This window comes from Hypanus sabinus, chromosome 16 (assembly GCF_030144855.1).
Source record: "Hypanus sabinus isolate sHypSab1 chromosome 16, sHypSab1.hap1, whole genome shotgun sequence".
In the NCBI taxonomy this organism is placed as follows: Eukaryota; Metazoa; Chordata; class Chondrichthyes; order Myliobatiformes; family Dasyatidae; genus Hypanus; species Hypanus sabinus.
In genome coordinates this window covers 57,707,511-57,727,473 of record NC_082721.1, presented here as the reverse complement: position 1 = coordinate 57,727,473, position 19,963 = coordinate 57,707,511, and positions in this window count along the sequence as shown.

Sequence of the window (19,963 nt, the reverse complement as noted above, 5' to 3'; positions counted from 1 at the left end):
GTAACCCACCTCCACGTTTACACAGACACAGGCCTGCACATGGTAACCCACCTCTACGTTTACACAGACACAGGCCTGCACCTGGTAACAGCCATCCATGTTTATGCAGACACAGGCATGCAGCTGGTAAAACACCTCCACGTTTACACAGACACAGGCCTGCACCCGGCAACTCACCTCCACGTTTACGCAGACACAGGCCTGCATCTGTTGACCCAACTCCACGTTTACACAGACACAGGCCTGCACCCGGCAACTCACCTCCACGTTTACGCAGACACAGGCCTGCACCTGGTAACCCACTTCCTCCTTTACACAGACACAGGCCTGCTCCTGGTAACCCAACTCCACGTTTACACAGAAACGGTCCTCCACATGGTAACCCACCTGAACGTTTACAAAGGCACAGGCCTGCACCCAGTAACCCACATCCACGTTTACACAGACACAGGCCTGCACATGGTAACCCACCTCAATGTTTACAACGACACAGTCCTGCACCCAGTAAACCACCTCTACGTTTACACAGACAGATGCCTGCACCTGGTGACCCACCTCTACGTTTACACAGACACAAGCCTGCACCTGGTGACCCACCTCCACGTTTCCACAGGCACAGGCCTGCATCCAGTAATCCACCTCCATGTTTACACAGACACAGGCCTGCACCCGGTAACTCACCTCCACGTTTACGCAGACACAGGCCTGCATCTGTTGACCCAACTCCCCGTTTACACAGACACAGGCCTGTACCCGGTAAGCCACCTCCACGTTTACACAGACACAGGCCTGCACGTGGTAATCCACCTCCACGTTTACACAGACACACGCCTGAACCCGGTAACCCACCTCCACGTTTACACAGACACAGGCCAGCGCATTGTAACACACTTCCTCGTTTACACAGACACAGGCCTGTACCTGGAAACGCACCTCCACATTTACACAACACAGGCCTGAACCTGGTAACCCACCTCCACGTTTACACAGACACAGGCCTGCATCTGGTGACCCAACTCCCCGTTTACACAGACACAGGCCTGAACATTGTAACTCACATGCACGGTTACACAGACACAAGCCTGCTCCTGGTAACCCACCTCGACTTTTACACAGACACAGGCCTGCAACTGGTAAACCAACTCCACGTTTGCACAGACACAGGCCTCTATCTGGAAACGCACCTCCACATTTACACAGGCACAGGCCTGCACCCAGTAACCCACCTCCATGTTTACACAGACACAGGCCTGCACCTGGTGACCCACCTCCACGTTTACACAGACACAGGCCTGCACCCAGTAACCCACCTCCACGTTTACACAGACACAGGCCTACACGTGGTAATCCACCTCCACGTTTACACAGACACACGCCTGAACCCGGTAACCCACCTCCATGTTTACACAGACACAGGCCTGCACCTGGTGACCCACCTCCACGTTTACACAGACACAGGCCTGCACCCAGTAACCCACCTCCACGTTTACACAGACACAGGCCTACACGTGGTAATCCACCTCCACGTTTACACAGACACACGCCTGAACCCGGTAACCCACCTCCACGTTTACACAGACACAGGCCAGCGCATTGTAACCCACTTCCACGTTTACACAGACACAGCCCTGCACATGTTAAGCCAACTCCACGTTTACGCAGACACAGGCCTGCACTTGGTAACCGACCTCCACGTATACACAGACACAGGCCTGCACATGGTAACCCATCTCCACGTTTACACAGAAACAGGCCTGCACATGGTAACCCACCTCCACGTTTACACAGACACAGGCCTGCACCTGCTAACCGACCTCCATGTTTATGCAGACACAGGCATGCACCTGGTAAACCACCTCCACGTTTACACAGACACAGGCCTGCACATGATAACCCACCTCAAAGTTTACACAGACACAGGCCAGCACCTGGTAACCGACCTCCATGTTTATGCAGACACAGGCATGCACCTGGTAAACCACCTCTACGTTTACACAGACACATGCTTGCTCCTGGTGACCCACCTCTACGTTTACACAGACACAGGCCTGCACCTGGTGACCCACTTCCACGTTTCCACAGGCACAGGCCTGCATCCAGTAATCCACATCCATTTTTACACAGACACAGGCCTGCACCCGGTAACTCAACTCCACGTTTACGCAGACACAGGCCTGCATCTGTTGACCCAACTCCCCGTTTACACAGACACAGGCCTGTACCCGGTAAGCCACCTCCACGTATACACAGACACAGGCCTGCACATGGTAAGCCACCTCCCCGTTTACACAGACACAGGCCTGTACCCGGTAAGCCACCTCCACGTATACACAGACACAGGCCTGCACATGGTAAGCCACCTAGACGTTGACACAGACACAGGCCTGCACATGGTAACCCACCTCCACGTTTACACAGACACAGGCCTGCACATGGTAAGCCACCTCCACGTATACACAGACACAGGCCTGCACATGTTAAGCCAACTCCACGTTTACACAGACACAGGCCTGCACTTGGTAACCGACCTCCACGTTTAAACAAAAACAGGCCGGCACCTGGTAACACACATCCGCATTTACACAGTCACAGGGCTATACATGGTCACCCACCTCGACGTCTATACAGACACATGCCTGCACCTGACACCCCACCTCCACGTTGACACAGACACAGGCCTGCACATGGTAACCCACCTCCACGTATACACAGACACAGGCCTGCACATGGTAACCCACCTCCACGTTTACACAGACACAGGCATCCACAAGGTAACCCACCTCAAAGTTTACACAGACACAGGCCTGCACCCAGTAACCCACCTCCACGTTTACACAGACACAGGCCAGCACCTGGCAACCCACCTCCACGTTTACACAGACACAGGCGTCCACATGGCAACCCACCTCGACGTTTACACAGACACAGGCCAGCGCATTGTAACCCACTTCCTCGTTTACACAGACACAGGCCTTTACGTGGAAACGCACCTCCACATTTACACAACACAGGCCTGCAATTGGTAACCGACCTCCACATTTACACAGACACAGGCCTGCACCTGGTAACCCACCTCCTCGTTTGCACAGGCACAGGCCTGCACCCAGTAACCCACCTCCATGTTTACACAGACACAGGCCTGCACCTGGTGACCCACCTCCACGTTTACACAGACACAGGCCTGCACCCAGTAACCCACCTCCACGTTTATACAGACACAGGCCTGCACGTGGTAATCCACCTCCACGTTTACACAGACACAGGCCAGCGCATTGTAACCCACTTCCTCGTTTACACAGACACAGGCCTGTACCTGGAAACGCACCTCCACATTTACACAACACAGGCCTGAACCTGGTAACCCACCTCCACGTTTACACAGGCACAGGCCTGCATCTGGTGACCCAACACCCCGTTTACACAGACACAGGTCTGAACATTGTAACTCACCTGCACGGTTACACAGACACAGGCGTCCACATGGTAACCCACCTCCACGTTTACACAGACACAGGCCTCCACATGGTAACCCACATCAACGTTTACACAGACACAGGCCTGCACCCAGTAACCCACCTCCACGTTTACACAGACACAGTCCAGCACCTGGTAACCGATCTCCATGTTTACACAGAAACAGACCTGCACCTGGCAACCCACCTCCACGTTTACACAGACACAGGCCTGAACATTTTAACTCACCTGCACGGTTACACAGACACAAGCCTGCTCCTGGTAACCCACCTCCACGTTTACACAGACACAAGCCTGTACCCAGTAACCCACCTACACGTTTACACAGAGACAGGCCTGCACATGGTAACCCACTTCCTCGTTTACACAGACACAGGCCTGCACCCGGTAACCCACCTCCACGTTTACACAGACACAGGCCTGCACTTGGTAACCGACCTCCACGTTTACAGAGAAACAGGCCTGCACCTGGTAACACACCTCCGCATTTACACAGTCACAGGCCTATACATGGTAACCCACCTCGACGTTGACACAGACAGAGGACTGCACGTGGTTGCCTACCTCCACGTTTACACAGACACAAACCTGCACCTGGTAACCCACCTCAACCTTTACACAGAAACATGCCTGCACCTGGTAACTCACCTGCACGTTTACACAGACACAGGCCTGCACCTGGTAACACACATCCATGTTTACGCAGACACAGGCATGCACCTGGTAAACCACCTCCACGTTTACACAGACACATGCCTGCACCTGGTGATCCACCTCTACGTTTGCACAGACACAGGCCTGCACCTGGTGACCCACCTCCACGTTTCCACAGGCACAGGAGTGCACCCAGTAACCCACCTCGATGTTAACACAGACACAGGCCTGCACCTGGTGACCCACCTCCACGTTTATACAGACACAGGCGTTCACCCGGAAACCCACATCCATGTTTACACAAACACAGGCCTGCACCTGGTAAACCACCTCCACATTTGCACAGACACATGCCTGCACCTGGTGACCCACCTCCACGTTTACACAGTCACAGGCCTATACATGGTAACCCACCTCGACGTTGACACAGACAGAGGCCTGCACGTGGTTGCCTACCTCCACGTTTACACAGACACATACCTGCACCTGGTAACCCACCTCCACCTTTACACAGAAACATTCCTGCACCTGGTAACCCACCTGCACGTTTACACAGACACAGGCCTGAACCTGGTGACCCACCTCCACGTTTACACAGGCACAGGCCTGCACCCAGTAACCCACCTCGATGTTAACACAGACACAGGCCTGCACCTGGTAAACCACCTCCACATTTACACAGACACATGCTTGCACCTGGTGACCCACCTCCACGTTTACACAGTCACAGGCCTATACATGGTAACCCACCTCGACGTTGACACAGACAGAGGACTGCACGTGGTTGCCTACCTCCACGTTTCCACAGGCACAGGCCTGCACCCAGTAATCCACCTCCATGTTTACACAGACACAGGCCTGCACACGGTAACTCACCTCCACGTTTACGCAGACACAGGCCTGCATCTGGTGACCCAACTCCCCGTTTACACAGACACAGGCCTGTACCCGGTAAGCCACCTCCACGTATACACAGACACAGGCCTGCACATGGTAAGCCACCTCCACGTTTACACAGACACAGGCCTGCACTTGGTAACCGACCTCCACATTTAAACAGAAACAGGCCTGCATCTGGTAACATACATCCGCATTTACACAGTCACAGGGCTATACATGGTCACCCACCTCGACGTCTATACAGACACATGCCTGCAACTGACACCCCACCTCCACGTTGACACAGACACAGGCCTGCACATGGTAACCCACCTCCACGTTTGCACAGAGACAGGCCTTTACCTGGAAACGCACCTCCACATTTACACAGACACAGGCCTGCACCCAGTAACCCACCTCCACGTTTACACAGACACAGGCCTGCATCGGGTGACCCACCTCCCAGTTTACACAGACACAGTCCTGTACCCGGTAAGCCACCTCCACGTATACACAGACACAGGTCTGCAGATGGTAAGCCACCTCCACATTTCCACAGACACAGGCCTGCACTTGGTAACCGACTTCCACGTTTACACAGAAACAGGCCTGCATCTGGTAACACACATCCGCATTCACACAGTCACAGGGCTATACATGGTCACCCACCTCGACGTCTATACAGACACATGCCTGCACCTGTCACCCCACCTCCATGTTTACACAGACACAGACTTGCACATGGTAACCCACCTCCACGTTTCCACAGACACAGGCCTGAACATTGTAACTCACCTGCACGGTTACACAGACACAGGCGTCCACATGGCAACCCACCTCGACGTTTACACAGACAGAGGACTGCACGTGGTTGCCCACCTCCACGTTTACACAGACACAGGCCTGCACATGGTAACCCACTTCCTCGTTTACACAGACACAGGCCTGCACCTGGTAACCCACTTCCTCCTTTACACAGGCACAGGCCTGCTCCTGGTAACCCACCTCCACGTTTACACAGACACGGTCCTCCACATGGTAACCCACCTCCACGTTTACACAGACACGAGCCTTCACCCAGTAACCCACCTCCACGTTTACACAGACACAGGCCTGCAACTGGTAACACACCTCCATGTTTACAAAGACACAGGCCTGCACCCAGTAACCCACCTCGATGTTAACACAGACACAGGCCTGCACCTGGTGACCCACCTCCACGTTTGTACAGACACAGGCGTTCACCCGGAAACCCACCTCCATGTTTACACAGACACAGGCCTGCACCTGGTGACCCACCTCCACGTTTACACAGTCACAGGCCTGCAACTGGTAACCCATTTCTACGTTTACACAGACACAGGCCTACACTTGGTAACCGACCTCCACATTTACACAGACACAGGCCTGCACGTGGTAACCCACCTCCTCGTTTACTCAGACACAGGCCTGCACCTGGTGACCCACCTCCACGTTTCCACAGGCACAGGCCTGCACCCAGTAATCCACCTCCATGTTTACACAGACACAGGCCTGCACACGGTAACTCACCTCCACGTTTACGCAGACACAGGCCTGCATCTGGTGACCCAACTCCCCGTTTACACAGACACAGGCCTGTACCCGGTAAGCCACCTCCACGTATACACAGACACAGGCCTGCACATGGTAAGCCACCTCCACGTTTACACAGACACAGGCCTGCACTTGGTAACCGACCTCCACATTTAAACAGAAACAGGCCTGCATCTGGTAACATACATCCGCATTTACACAGTCACAGGGCTATACATGGTCACCCACCTCGACGTCTATACAGACACATGCCTGCAACTGACACCCCACCTCCACGTTGACACAGACACAGGCCTGCACATGGTAACCCACCTCCACGTTTGCACAGACACAGGCCTGTACCTGGAAACGCACCTCCACATTTACACAGGCACAGGCCTGCACCCGGTAACCCACCTCCACGTTTACACAGACACAGGCCTGCACCTGGTAACCCACCTCGACTTTTACACAGACACAGGCCTGCAACTGGTAAACCAACTCCACGTTTGCACAGACACGGGCCTCTATCTGGAAACGCACCTCCACATTTACACAGGCACAGGCCTGCACCCAGTAACCCACCTCCATGTTTACACAGACACAGGCCTGCACCTGGTGACCCACCTCCACGTTTACACAGACACAGGCCTGCACCCAGTAACCCACCTCCACGTTTATACAGACACAGGCCTGCACGTGGTAATCCACCTCCACGTTTACACAGACTCAGGCCAGCGCATTGTAACCCACTTCCTCGTTTACACAGACACAGGCCTGTACCTGGAAACGCACCTCCACATTTACACAACACAGGCCTGAACCTGGTAACCCACCTCCACGTTTACACAGACACAGGCCTGCATCTGGTGACCCAACTCCCCGTTTACACAGACACAGGCCTGAACATTGTAACTCACCTGCACGGTTACACAGACACAGGCGTCCACATGGTAACCCACCTCCACGTTTACACAGACACAGGCCTCCACATGGTAACCCACATCAACGTTTACACAGACACAGGCCTGCACCCAGTAACCCACCTCCACGTTTACACAGACACAGTCCAGCACCTGGTAACCGATCTCCATGTTTACACAGAAACAGACCTGCACCTGGCAACCCACCTCCACGTTTACACAGACACAGGCCTGAACATTTTAACTCACCTGCACGGTTACACAGACACAAGCCTGCTCCTGGTAACCCACCTCCACGTTTACACAGACACAAGCCTGTACCCAGAAACCCACCTACACGTTTACACAGAGACAGGCCTGCACATGGAAACCCACTTCCTCGTTTACACAGACACAGGCCTGCACCCGGTAACCCACCTCCACGTTTACACAGTCACAGGCCAATACATGGTAACCCACCTCGACGTTGACACAGACAGAGGCCTGCACGTGGTTGCCTACCTCCACGTTTACACAGACACATACCTGCACCTGGTAACCCACCTCCACCTTTACACAGAAACATTCCTGCACCTGGTAACCCACCTGCACGTTTACACAGACACAGGCCTGAACCTGGTGACCCACCTCCACGTTTCCACAGGCACAGGCCTGCACCCAGTAATCCACCTCCATGTTTACACAGACACAGGCCTGCACACGGTAACTCACCTCCACGTTTACGCAGACACAGGCCTGCATCTGGTGACCCAACTCCCCGTTTACACAGACACAGGCCTGTACCCGGTAAGCCACCTCCACGTATACACAGACACAGGCCTGCACATGGTAAGCCACCTCCACGTTTACACAGACACAGGCCTGCACTTGGTAACCGACCTCCACATTTAAACAGAAACAGGCCTGCATCTGGTAACATACATCCGCATTTACACAGTCACAGGGCTATACATGGTCACCCACCTCGACGTCTATACAGACACATGCCTGCAACTGACACCCCACCTCCACGTTGACACAGACACAGGCCTGCACATGGTAACCCACCTCCACGTTTGCACAGACACAGGCCTGTACCTGGAAACGCACCTCCACATTTACACAGGCACAGGCCTGCACCCGGTAACCCACCTCCACGTTTACACAGACACAGGCCTGCACCTGGTAACCCACCTCGACTTTTACACAGACACAGGCCTGCAACTGGTAAACCAACTCCACGTTTGCACAGACACAGGCCTCTATCTGGAAACGCACCTCCACATTTACACAGGCACAGGCCTGCACCCGGTAACCCACCTCCACGTTTACACAGACACAGGCCTGCACCTGGTAACCCACCTCGACTTTTACACAGACACAGGCCTGCATCTGGTGACCCAACTCCCCGTTTACACAGACACAGGCCTGAACATTGTAACTCACCTGCACAGTTACACAGACACAGGCGTCCACATGGTAACCCACCTCCACGTTTACACAGACACAGGCCTCCACATGGTAACCCACATCAACGTTTACACAGACACAGGCCTGCACCCAGTAACCCATCTCCACGTTTACACAGACACAGTCCAGCACCTGGTAACCGATCTCCATGTTTACACAGAAACAGACCTGCACCTGGCAACCCACCTCCACGTTTACACAGACACAGGCCTGAACATTTTAACTCACCTGCACGTTTACACAGACACAGGCATCCACAAGGTAACCCACCTCAAAGTTTACACAGACACAGGCCTGCACCCAGTAAGCCACCTCCACGTTTACACAGACACAGGCCTGCACCTGGTAACACACATCCATGTTTACGCAGACACAGGCATGCACCTGGTAAACCACCTCCATGTTTACACAGACACATGCCTGCACCTGGTGACCCACCTCTACGTTTGCACAGACACAGGCCTGCACCTGGTGACCCACCTCCACGTTTCCACAGGCACAGGCCTGCACCCAGTAACCCACCTCGATGTTAACACAGACACAGGCCTGCACCTGGTGACCCACCTCCACGTTTATACAGACACAGGCGTTCACCCGGAAACCCACATCCATGTTTACACAAACACAGGCCTGCACCTGGTAACCCACCTCCACATTTGCACAGACACATGCCTGCACCTGGTGACCCACCTCCACGTTTACACAGTCACAGGCCTATACATGGTAACCCACCTCGACGTTGACACAGACAGAGGCCTGCACGTGGTTGCCTACCTCCACGTTTACACAGACACATACCTGCACCTGGTAACCCACCTCCACCTTTACACAGAAACATTCCTGCACCTGGTAACCCACCTGCACGTTTACACAGACACAGGCCTGAATCTGGTGACCCACCTCCACGTTTACACAGACACAGGCCTGCACCTGGTGACCCACCTCCACGTTTCCACAGGCACAGGCCTGCACCCAGTAACCCACCTCGATGTTAACACAGACACAGGCCTGCACCTGGTAAACCACCTCCACATTTACACAGACACATGCCTGCACCTGGTGACCCACCTCCACGTTAACACAGTCACAGGCCTGCACCTGGTAACCCACCTCGACTTTTACACAGTCACAGGCCCGCGCATTGTAACCCACTTCCTCGTTTACAAAGGCACAGGCCAACACCTGGTAGACCACATCCACGTTTGCACAGAGACAGGCCTTTACCTGGAAACGCACCTCCACATTTACACAGACACAGGCCTGCACCCAGTAACCCACCTCCACGTTTACACAGACACAGGCCTGCATCGGGTGACCCACCTCCCAGTTTACACAGACACAGTCCTGTACCCGGTAAGCCACCTCCACGTATACACAGACACAGGTCTGCAGATGGTAAGCCACCTCCACATTTCCACAGACACAGGCCTGCAGTTGGTAACCGACCTCCACGTTTACACAGAAACAGGCCTGCATCTGGTAACACACATCCGCATTCACACAGTCACAGGGCTATACATGGTCACCCACCTCGACGTCTATACAGACACATGCCTGCACCTGACACCCCACCTCCATGTTTACACAGACACAGACTTGCACATGGTAACCCACCTGCACGTTTACACAGACACAGGCCTGAACATTGTAACTCACCTGCACGGTTACACAGACACAGGCGTCCACATGGCAACCCACCTCGACGTTTACACAGACAGAGGCCTGCATGTGGTTGCCCACCTCCACGTTTACACAGACACAGGCCTGCACATGGTAACCCACTTCCTCGTTTACACAGACACAGGCCTGCACCTGGTAACCCACTTCCTCCTTTACACAGGCACAGGCCTGCTCCTGGTAACCCACCTCCACGTTTACACGGACACGGTCCTCCACATGGTAACCCACCTCCACGTTTACACAGACACGGGCCTTCACCCAGTAACCCACCTCCACGTTTACACAGACACAGGCCTGCAACTGGAAACACACCTCCATGTTTACAAAGACACAGGCCTGCACCCAGTAACCCACCTCGATGTCAACACAGACACAGGCCTGCACCTGGTGACCCACCTCCACGTTTCTACAGACACAGGCGTTCACCCGGAAACCCACCTCCATGTTTACACAGACACAGGCCTGCACCTGGTGACCCACCTCCTCGTTTCCACAGGCACAGGCCTGCACCTAGTAACCCACCTCGATGTTAACACAGACACAGGCCTGCACCTGGTGACCCACCTCCACGTTTGTACAGACACAGGCGTTCACCCGGAAACCCACCTCCATGTTTACACAGACACAGGCCTGCACCTGGTGACCCACCTCCACGTTTACACAGTCACAGGCCTGCAACTGGTAACCCATTTCTACGTTTACACAGACACAGGCCTACACTTGGTAACCGACCTCCACATTTACACAGACACAGGCCTGCACGTGGTAACCCACCTCCTCGTTTACTCAGACACAGGCCTGCACCTGGTGACCCACCTCCACGTTTCCACAGGCACAGGCCTGCACCCAGTAATCCACCTCCATGTTTACACAGACACAGGCCTGCACGTGGTAACCCCCCTCCACGTTTACACAGACACAGGCCTGTACCTGGTAACCCACCTCGACTTTTACACAGTCACAGGCCTGCGCATTGTAACCCAGTTCCTCGTTTACAAAGGCACAGGCCAACACCTGGTAGACCACATCCACGTTTGCACAGAGACAGGCCCTTACCTGGAAACGCACCTCCACATTTACACAGACACAGGCCTGCACCCAGTAACCCACCTCCACGTTTACACAGACACAGGCCTGCATCGGGTGACCCACCTCCCAGTTCACACAGACACAGTCCTGTACCCGGTAAGCCACCTCCACGTATACACAGACACAGGTCTGCAGATGGTAAGCCACCTCCACATTTCCACAGACACAGGCCTGCACTTGGTAACCGACCTCCACGTTTACACAGAAACAGGCCTGCATCTGGTAACACACATCCGCATTCACACAGTCACAGGGCTATACATGGTCACCCACCTCGACGTCTATACAGACACATGCCTGCACCTGACACCCCACCTCCATGTTTACACAGACACAGACTTGCACATGGTAACCCACCTGCACGTTTACACAGACACAGGCCTGAACATTGTAACTCACCTGCACGGTTACACAGACACAGGCGTCCACATGGCAACCCACCTCGACGTTTACACAGACAGAGGCCTGCATGTGGTTGCCCACCTCCACGTTTACACAGACACAGGCCTGCACATGGTAACCCACTTCCTCGTTTACACAGACACAGGCCTGCACCTGGTAACCCACTTCCTCCTTTACACAGGCACAGGCCTGCTCCTGGTAACCCACCTCCACGTTTACACGGACACGGTCCTCCACATGGTAACCCACCTCCACGTTTACACAGACACGGGCCTTCACCCAGTAACCCACCTCCACGTTTACACAGACACAGGCCTGCAACTGGTAACACACCTCCATGTTTACAAAGACACAGGCCTGCACCCAGTAACCCACCTCGATGTTAACACAGACACAGGCCTGCACCTGGTGACCCACCTCCACGTTTCTACAGACACAGGCGTTCACCCGGAAACCCACCTCCATGTTTACACAGACACAGGCCTGCACCTGGTGACCCACCTACACGTTTCCACAGGCACAGGCCTGCACCCAGTAACCCACCTCGATGTTAACACAGACACAGGCCTGCACCTGGTGACCCACCTCCACGTTTGTACAGACACAGGCATTCACCCGGAAACCCACCTCCATGTTTACACAGACACAGGCCTGCACCTGGTGACCCACCTCCACGTTTACACAGTCACAGGCCTGCAACTGGTAACCCATTTCTACGTTTACACAGACACAGGCCTACACTTGGTAACCGACCTCCACATTTACACAGACACAGGCCTGCACGTGGTAACCCACCTCCTCGTTTACTCAGACACAGGCCTGCACCTGGTGACCCACCTCCACGTTTCCACAGGCACAGGCCTGCACCCAGTAATCCACCTCCATGTTTACACAGACACAGGCCTGCACACGGTAACTCACCTCCATGTTTACGCAGATACAGGCCTGCATCTGGTGACCCAACTCCCCGTTTACACAGACACAGGCCTGTACCCGGTAAGCCACCTCCACGTATACACAGACACAGGCCTGCAGCTGACACCCCACCTCCATGTTTACACAGACACAGACTTGCACATGGTAACCCACCTGCACGTTTACACAGACACAGGCCTGAACATTGTAACTCACCTGCACGGTTACACAGACACAGGCGTCCACATGGCAACCCACCTCGACGTTTACACAGACAGAGGCCTGCATGTGGTTGCCCACCTCCACGTTTACACAGACACAGGCCTGCACATGGTAACCCACTTCCTCGTTTACACAGACACAGGCCTGCACCTGGTAACCCACTTCCTCCTTTACACAGGCACAGGCCTGCTCCTGGTAACCCACCTCCACGTTTACACGGACACGGTCCTCCACATGGTAACCCACCTCCACGTTTACACAGACACGGGCCTTCACCCAGTAACCCACCTCCACGTTTACACAGACACAGGCCTGCAACTGGTAACACACCTCCATGTTTACAAAGACACAGGCCTGCACCCAGTAACCCACCTCGATGTTAACACAGACACAGGCCTGCACCTGGTGACCAACCTCCACGTTTCTACAGACACAGGCGTTCACCCGGAAACCCACCTCCATGTTTACACAGACACAGGCCTGCACCTGGTGACCCACCTCCACGTTTCCACAGGCACAGGCCTGCACCCAGTAACCCACCTCGATGTTAACACAGACACAGGCCTGCACCTGGTGACCCACCTCCACGTTTGTACAGACACAGGCGTTCACCCGGAAACCCACCTCCATGTTTACACAGACACAGGCCTGCAACTGGTAACCCATTTCTACGTTTACACAGACACAGGCCTGCACTTGGTAACCGACCTCCACATTTACACAGACACAGGCCTGCACGTGGTAACCCACCTCCTCGTTTACTCAGACACAGGCCTGCACCTGGTGACCCACCTCCACGTTTCCACAGGCACAGGCCTGCACCCAGTAATCCACCTCCATGTTTACACAGACACAGGCCTGCACACGGTAACTCACCTCCACGTTTACGCAGACACAGGCCTGCATCTGGTGACCCAACTCCCCGTTTACACAGACACAGGCCTGTACCCGGTAAGCCACCTCCACGTATACACAGACACAGGCCTGCACATGGTAAGCCACCTCCACGTTTACACAGACACAGGCCTGCACTTGGTAACGGACCTCCACGTTTAAACAGAAACAGGCCTGCATATGGTAACATACATCCGCATTTACACAGTCACAGGGCTATACATGGTCACCCACCTCGACGTCTATACAGACACATGCCTGCAACTGACACCCCACCTCCACGTTGACACAGACACAGGCCTGCACATGGTAACCCACCTCCACGTTTGCACAGACACAGGCCTGTACCTGGAAACGCACCTCCACATTTACACAGGCACAGGCCTGCACCCGGTAACCCACCTCCACGTTTACACAGACACAGGCCTGCACCTGGTAACCCACCTCGACTTTTACACAGACACAGGCCTGCAACTGGTAAACCAACTCCACGTTTGCACAGACACAGGCCTCTATCTGGAAACGCACCTCCACATTTACACAGGCACAGGCCTGCACCCAGTAACCCACCTCCACGTTTACACAGACACAGGCCTGCATCGGGTGACCCACCTCCCAGTTTACACAGACACAGTCCTGTACCCGGTAAGCCACCTCCACGTATACACAGACACAGGTCTGCAGATGGTAAGCCACCTCCACATTTCCACAGACACAGGCCTGCAGTTGGTAACCGACCTCCACGTTTACACAGAAACAGGCCTGCATCTGGTAACACACATCCGCATTCACACAGTCACAGGGCTATACATGGTCACCCACCTCGACGTCTATACAGACACATGCCTGCACCTGACACCCCACCTCCATGTTTACACAGACACAGACTTGCACATGGTAACCCACCTGCACGTTTACACAGACACAGGCCTGAACATTGTAACTCACCTGCACGGTTACACAGACACAGGCGTCCACATGGCAACCCACCTCGACGTTTACACAGACAGAGGCCTGCATGTGGTTGCCCACCTCCACGTTTACACAGACACAGGCCTGCACATGGTAACCCACTTCCTCGTTTACACAGACACAGGCCTGCACCTGGTAACCCACTTCCTCCTTTACACAGGCACAGGCCTGCTCCTGGTAACCCACCTCCACGTTTACACGGACACGGTCCTCCACATGGTAACCCACCTCCACGTTTACACAGACACGGGCCTTCACCCAGTAACCCACCTCCACGTTTACACAGACACAGGCCTGCAACTGGAAACACACCTCCATGTTTACAAAGACACAGGCCTGCACCCAGTAACCCACCTCGATGTCAACACAGACACAGGCCTGCACCTGGTGACCCACCTCCACGTTTCTACAGACACAGGCGTTCACCCGGAAACCCACCTCCATGTTTACACAGACACAGGCCTGCACCTGGTGACCCACCTCCTCGTTTCCACAGGCACAGGCCTGCACCCAGTAACCCACCTCGATGTTAACACAGACACAGGCCTGCACCTGGTGACCCACCTCCACGTTTGTACAGACACAGGCGTTCACCCGGAAACCCACCTCCATGTTTACACAGACACAGGCCTGCACCTGGTGACCCACCTCCACGTTTACACAGTCACAGGCCTGCAACTGGTAACCCATTTCTACGTTTACACAGACACAGGCCTACACTTGGTAACCGACCTCCACATTTACACAGACACAGGCCTGCACGTGGTAACCCACCTCCTCGTTTACTCAGACACAGGCCTGCACCTGGTGACCCACCTCCACGTTTCCACAGGCACAGGCCTGCACCCAGTAATCCACCTCCATGTTTACACAGACACAGGCCTGCACGTGGTAACCCCCCTCCACGTTTACACAGACACAGGCCTGTACCTGGTAACCCACCTCGACTTTTACACAGTCACAGGCCTGCGCATTGTAACCCAGTTCCTCGTTTACAAAGGCACAGGCCAACACCTGGTAGACCACATCCACGTTTGCACAGAGACAGGCCCTTACCTGGAAACGCACCTCCACATTTACACAGACACAGGCCTGCACCCAGTAACCCACCTCCACGTTTACACAGACACAGGCCTGCATCGGGTGACCCACCTCCCAGTTCACACAGACACAGTCCTGTACCCGGTAAGCCACCTCCACGTATACACAGACACAGGTCTGCAGATGGTAAGCCACCTCCACATTTCCACAGACACAGGCCTGCACTTGGTAACCGACCTCCACGTTTACACAGAAACAGGCCTGCATCTGGTAACACACATCCGCATTCACACAGTCACAGGGCTATACATGGTCACCCACCTCGACGTCTATACAGACACATGCCTGCACCTGACACCCCACCTCCATGTTTACACAGACACAGACTTGCACATGGTAACCCACCTGCACGTTTACACAGACACAGGCCTGAACATTGTAACTCACCTGCACGGTTACACAGACACAGGCGTCCACATGGCAACCCACCTCGACGTTTACACAGACAGAGGCCTGCATGTGGTTGCCCACCTCCACGTTTACACAGACACAGGCCTGCACATGGTAACCCACTTCCTCGTTTACACAGACACAGGCCTGCACCTGGTAACCCACTTCCTCCTTTACACAGGCACAGGCCTGCTCCTGGTAACCCACCTCCACGTTTACACGGACACGGTCCTCCACATGGTAACCCACCTCCACGTTTACACAGACACGGGCCTTCACCCAGTAACCCACCTCCACGTTTACACAGACACAGGCCTGCAACTGGTAACACACCTCCATGTTTACAAAGACACAGGCCTGCACCCAGTAACCCACCTCGATGTTAACACAGACACAGGCCTGCACCTGGTGACCCACCTCCACGTTTCTACAGACACAGGCGTTCACCCGGAAACCCACCTCCATGTTTACACAGACACAGGCCTGCACCTGGTGACCCACCTACACGTTTCCACAGGCACAGGCCTGCACCCAGTAACCCACCTCGATGTTAACACAGACACAGGCCTGCACCTGGTGACCCACCTCCACGTTTGTACAGACACAGGCATTCACCCGGAAACCCACCTCCATGTTTACACAGACACAGGCCTGCACCTGGTGACCCACCTCCACGTTTACACAGTCACAGGCCTGCAACTGGTAACCCATTTCTACGTTTACACAGACACAGGCCTACACTTGGTAACCGACCTCCACATTTACACAGACACAGGCCTGCACGTGGTAACCCACCTCCTCGTTTACTCAGACACAGGCCTGCACCTGGTGACCCACCTCCACGTTTCCACAGGCACAGGCCTGCACCCAGTAATCCACCTCCATGTTTACACAGACACAGGCCTGCACACGGTAACTCACCTCCATGTTTACGCAGATACAGGCCTGCATCTGGTGACCCAACTCCCCGTTTACACAGACACAGGCCTGTACCCGGTAAGCCACCTCCACGTATACACAGACACAGGCCTGCAGCTGACACCCCACCTCCATGTTTACACAGACACAGACTTGCACATGGTAACCCACCTGCACGTTTACACAGACACAGGCCTGAACATTGTAACTCACCTGCACGGTTACACAGACACAGGCGTCCACATGGCAACCCACCTCGACGTTTACACAGACAGAGGCCTGCATGTGGTTGCCCACCTCCACGTTTACACAGACACAGGCCTGCACATGGTAACCCACTTCCTCGTTTACACAGACACAGGCCTGCACCTGGTAACCCACTTCCTCCTTTACACAGGCACAGGCCTGCTCCTGGTAACCCACCTCCACGTTTACACGGACACGGTCCTCCACATGGTAACCCACCTCCACGTTTACACAGACACGGGCCTTCACCCAGTAACCCACCTCCACGTTTACACAGACACAGGCCTGCAACTGGTAACACACCTCCATGTTTACAAAGACACAGGCCTGCACCCAGTAACCCACCTCGATGTTAACACAGACACAGGCCTGCACCTGGTGACCCACCTCCACGTTTCTACAGACACAGGCGTTCACCCGGAAACCCACCTCCATGTTTACACAGACACAGGCCTGCACCTGGTGACCCACCTCCACGTTTCCACAGGCACAGGCCTGCACCCAGTAACCCACCTCGATGTTAACACAGACACAGGCCTGCACCTGGTGACCCACCTCCACGTTTGTACAGACACAGGCGTTCACCCGGAAACCCACCTCCATGTTTACACAGACACAGGCCTGCACCTGGTGACCCACCTCCACGTTTACACAGTCACAGGCCTGCAACTGGTAACCCATTTCTACGTTTACACAGACACAGGCCTGCACTTGGTAACCGACCTCCACATTTACACAGACACAGGCCTGCACGTGGTAACCCACCTCCTCGTTTACTCAGACACAGGCCTGCACCTGGTGACCCACCTCCACGTTTCCACAGGCACAGGCCTGCACCCAGTAATCCACCTCCATGTTTACACAGACACAGGCCTGCACACGGTAACTCACCTCCACGTTTACGCAGACACAGGCCTGCATCTGGTGACCCAACTCCCCGTTTACACAGACACAGGCCTGTACCCGGTAAGCCACCTCCACGTATACACAGACACAGGCCTGCACATGGTAAGCCACCTCCACGTTTACACAGACACAGGCCTGCACTTGGTAACGGACCTCCACGTTTAAACAGAAACAGGCCTGCATATGGTAACATACATCCGCATTTACACAGTCACAGGGCTATACATGGTCACCCACCTCGACGTCTATACAGACACATGCCTGCAACTGACACCCCACCTCCACGTTGACACAGACACAGGCCTGCACATGGTAACCCACCTCCACGTTTGCACAGACACAGGCCTGTACCTGGAAACGCACCTCCACATTTACACAGGCACAGGCCTGCACCCGGTAACCCACCTCCACGTTTACACAGACACAGGCCTGCACCTGGTAACCCACCTCGACTTTTACACAGACACAGGCCTGCAACTGGTAAACCAACTCCACGTTTGCACAGACACAGGCCTCTATCTGGAAACGCACCTCCACATTTACACAGGCACAGGCCTGCACCTTGTGACCCACCTCCACGTTTACACAGACACAGGCCTGCACCCAGTAACCCACCTCCACGTTTATACAGACACAGGCCTGCACGTGGTAATCCACCTCCACGTTTACACAGACACAGGCCAGCGCATTGTAACCCACTTCCTCGTTTACACAGACACAGGCCTGTACCTGGAAACGCACCTCCACATTTACACAACACAGGCCTGAACCTGGTAACCCACCTCCACGTTTACACAGACACAGGCCTGCATCTGGTGACCCAACTCCCCGTTTACACAGACACAGGCCTGAACATTGTAACTCACCTGCACGGTTACACAGACACAGGCGTCCACATGGTAACCCACCTCCACGTTTACACAGACACAGGCCTCCACATGGTAACCCACATCAACGTTTACACAGACACAGGCCTGCACCCAGTAACCCACCTCCACGTTTACACAGACACAGTCCAGCACCTGGTAACCGATCTCCATGTTTACACAGAAACAGACCTGCACCTGGCAACCCACCTCCACGTTTACACAGACACAGGCCTGAACATTTTAACTCACCTGCACGGTTACACAGACACAAGCCTGCTCCTGGTAACCCACCTCCACGTTTACACAGACACAAGCCTGTACCCAGTAACCCACCTACACGTTTACACAGAGACAGGCCTGCACATGGTAACCCACTTCCTCGTTTACACAGACACAGGCCTGCACTTGGTAACCGACCTCCACGTT